At 35.1% G+C, this 3,931-nt stretch overlaps 1 long non-coding RNA gene across 1 annotated transcript; it reads right to left on the reverse strand.

The window, feature by feature from the left end:
* Positions 1 to 892: 892 nt before the first annotated feature.
* LOC134846321 (uncharacterized) lies at positions 893 to 1,784 on the reverse strand. The gene is made up of 2 exons (XR_010162792.1): positions 1,718 to 1,784; positions 893 to 1,642 (listed from the first exon to the last, which is right to left on the reverse strand). It is a non-coding gene; the product is annotated as an uncharacterized LOC134846321 (long non-coding RNA).
* Positions 1,785 to 3,931: the final 2,147 nt, after the last annotated feature.

Genomic DNA, 3,931 nt, shown 5'->3' on the forward strand with positions numbered 1-3,931 from the left:
GAGCAGGCGCGCTTGTCAACAGATTACAAAGTAGCGTAAACTCACCGACAGAATAGGGCTAAAAAAACGAATTATTTTCTCTCTATGGAGACACTTTGAAACAAACTACAACAAAATGATTTCCAGTACTAGAAGAACTGAACAGAATGCTTGACGCTTGAGGCCATCCACATCGCCAGGCTGCGTCCCGGTCTCAATGCAAAAGAAGAGTACCGCAAACGCGAACTGACCTTGCGGTTGCGATTGACGTCCCTGTTTCTTTGTTCCAGCTTATCTGGCGAGAAATACTGTAATGATTCTTTTATTGTTCCGACTTTCGATACGAAAGTAACGGAATATTTGTGCTCGGGGTGAGTTTTTTTTTCTTCAGACAAATTTCGACTTTTTAACTAGCCATTTTTGACGGAATTTTTTTTTATCATTCAAAAGGTATTGTTATCCTGAGCTTAAATTTGAAAAGATATTTCACCTGTGATCATTTTTCGTAAAGTTGTGAGGGTTTAAAGATTGCCATTTTGACCAATTTGGGACAATTAACGCGCGATATAATTCGCGCTGCGCTATTAACGCGTAAGCGGAGATTTAATCCGCCTTATAAATCGTTCCAAATTGGTTGAACGAAGCTTATGTGCCATAATTGATTTGTTACAAGGAACGAAATCTATCTTTTTGTACTTTATATGGCGTGTGGGGGGATGATTTTCATAAAAAATTTCAAATTTTAGAAAAAAAAATTTCATTTCATTTTATTTCTTTCAATTTTTTATGTTATTACTGCTGCTCCATAAACGTTAAAAGGCAGTCGGAACATTCAGGGCTTCACCCTGATACGAGCAGTCTTATTTCCTTTATTTTCTCATGATTACGACTTACTGTTTGCGTTGATAATGTCTTAAGACGAAAACGTTTCAATTTCAAAAAGTACATTGATTATTTTTATTCATCACTGAACAGCAAAACTCATCTTGTTCAAGGGAGTCATCCCGGGCCGCCGAGTCCATAATACATAAATACATACATACATACTCCATAAAAGTCAAGACATCATAAGAAAGAGTGTTTTCAATCGGTGAAGGCAATGAAGTCTATGATCACCATTATATTACAAACAAAGCATTCTTTCGTCGACTTCTTCGCCCAAGTCTGTTTCTTCACATTCAATTGCTTCTCTTTTGACCTTTCTACCTTTCTTTTTGAGATCTTTTTTGACAGCTGTTGAATCATTTCCAACTTCTGTTGAATCGTGTTCCGCAGATATATGTTCATCGTTTAAATTACTGGTATGATGTTCTAAATTTTTACTAGGAATGTAAAATTCTCCTCTGAAAATCCGTTTGTCCTTAATATTTTCGGTGATACTGACATTAGATTCAGCTAGAGTTTTTTCGATAAACGATTTGGCTTCTGAGCTTAAATTATGGAGACGCGATATCGTGCATATCAAAAACGAACAGTAATTAGATAGATGTCCGAGTTCAGTCCACAATTTGAGGCACTTCATTGCTTTACCAGTCATTATATGATTCTTTTCCAGAATTACTTTGCACAATTGAAGTAACCGGATACACTCAGAATTCAAAGATCCCTGAGGCCGCTCAATTTCATCGAAAACTGCTTGGTATTTAAGATACATACTGAAACACTGATTGGAAGTCTTATAAAAACCAAATTTATGTAGATTCGAATGTTTTGTCTTAAGGAAAGCGAGACAACCCACAAGTTCATCCGACATGGTTTGATTGATTTTTGCAATTACGTCAAAAGATTTCATTCTACCTGAAACTTAAATCTATGCTTCAAAACCTCAGTTAAAACAGCTCTTAAATGTAGGAGATGTAGCAATAACCAAATAAGACTGAAAAGAAAACACTAATCTTTTTTTGAAGACACGAAACATGTAATAGATCGTTTTTTTATCAATAAACACAGCCAACTAACATTTGGAAGAGTAATGAACACAAGGAAACTGAAAAAAAAACTGACTTGTTTCTTCAAGAGCCTTCAACTTTTCAATTTCGAAGATTGTACATAATTTGAAGAAGAAGAAGAAAGAACACTTGAATTACTATACAATAAAGAGCCGAGGCATCAGTGTAGCAAAGTGTAAATAATAAAATTAGTTATAAATTCATTGGTTACATCAAACAAAAACAAAACATCAGAAAACAAGCAAAAAACAAAACAAAAAAAAACAAAATCGGTTACAGTTCGGAAATTGGTTGATTAAAGTAAATGAAGTTTCGGATACTATAGAAAAATAAAGATTTAAGAATTAGGAACAAGCTGGTAAAAAAACTTTACAAACAATTTTACAGATAGTCCAATTATACAGCGTATATACAGAGTATATACAGTTTCTCTTTCAAGCAATGTGTGAAAAATTAAACTGAATTAAAACAAATAGAACTAGCAAAAACGGAAATCACGCCACGTATTTGTATTAGTACATATAGGATTGTTTCTCAATTCACTCACGTAAAATTCTTTCAATTTTTTCTTGAATTCTGTTTTCGATTTTTCTAAATTGCGCAAAATTATGGGCAGTGAATTCCATTTTTTAGAAGTCAAATGAAAAAATGATTTTTGTAGAGAAGCAGTCGAACAATGTTTGTCAAAAATAATTTGTTTCGTTCTTTCGTTGAGCCTATAATTGGCAGTCGGTGGTCTCAGTGTATTTTCAAAAGCCTTCTTTTTGTTTGTAAGATATTGGTATAAGTATGTTATACACTTTAACTCAATTCTTTTCTCGATTCCAATGAACGATTTGCTAATGCGAAGAAGGGAAGATTTAAATTTCGATCTGAAATATGTTCTTTTTAGCGCCCAGTTCAACTGTTTCTCTAGAGATAGCATCAAAGTAGCATTAATTTGTTGTGAAAAAATTGCTGAATAATCTAAATGTGATAAAACAAGACAATGAAGCAAGGCAGCTAACGATAATGTCGGCAGTTGTTGTCCAATTGTATCAATAGTTTTAATCCCTTGGGGCATTTTTTGGAGAATTGTTTTGATTTGAGCATGAAAAGATAAACTTGAATCAAGAATTATGCCTAAATATTTGTAACATTCGCCCAAATATCACACAGCGACGGAGCGTAGAAAAAGTACCTATTAACGACTGGCAGGCGTCAGTTACTTTTATCCTACTCGTTTTTCACCGTCTCGAGCTTGCCAGTTGATTTTCTGGTCTGTTTAGGGCAAAGTAAAAAGTTACCATTTTTAGGCCATCAGTCAAACGACTTTTGATCAGCTTTCGTTTACATGCGAACACAACCACATAGCTGAGTCTCGGATCCTCAGACTACGTGATTGTCATTAAAAACACGGCTCGAACAACCTATTTTTATATGTTTTTGTGTGACAGCTTTATGTTAAATCCATTGGAGATGGATTGACCCTTTCCTTTTTCTAGCTACTCATGCTCTGAAATATTAAATAAAAACGGTGTTAATTAAGATCTATGACATTATAGCAGCTATACAGTCAGTTTATATAGTCCCTTCACATAGACAGTCTCTGGGGGACCAAGCCTCCGCTCCCGTAATATTCTTGAGATAACACTCTTATCTCTTATATTTCGTGTCCCGGGAGGGTTCCGTGGTGTATTTCTTCCCCCACTGAAGCCTCCTTCTCCACAAATTTCCGTCGCTAAGGTTCTTATCGTGTGTTATTGCCACGATAAGAGGCTTCGTATTTTTTTGTCTCAGATACGACTGTTCTTCACAATATATGGCGTCGTTCTGTTTTCTCTTCTTTTTTAGTCAAAATGGCCGACTTTTTTCTATTTCTCAGAAATGTTCACTCTTCAATCGAAATTTTGAAAATAAAAATTCTAGAACATTCTGACCCTCCTTCGCAACACTTTTTCGTTCATAAGGCCTTTAGTCACTCTTTTTTATGTCGCCGGAAGGTTGTGCTGTGTCATCTGGCA

The sequence above is a fragment of the Symsagittifera roscoffensis genome, chromosome 5 (assembly GCF_963678635.1).
Source record: "Symsagittifera roscoffensis chromosome 5, txSymRosc1.1, whole genome shotgun sequence".
Lineage (NCBI taxonomy): Eukaryota > Metazoa > Xenacoelomorpha > Acoela > Convolutidae > Symsagittifera > Symsagittifera roscoffensis.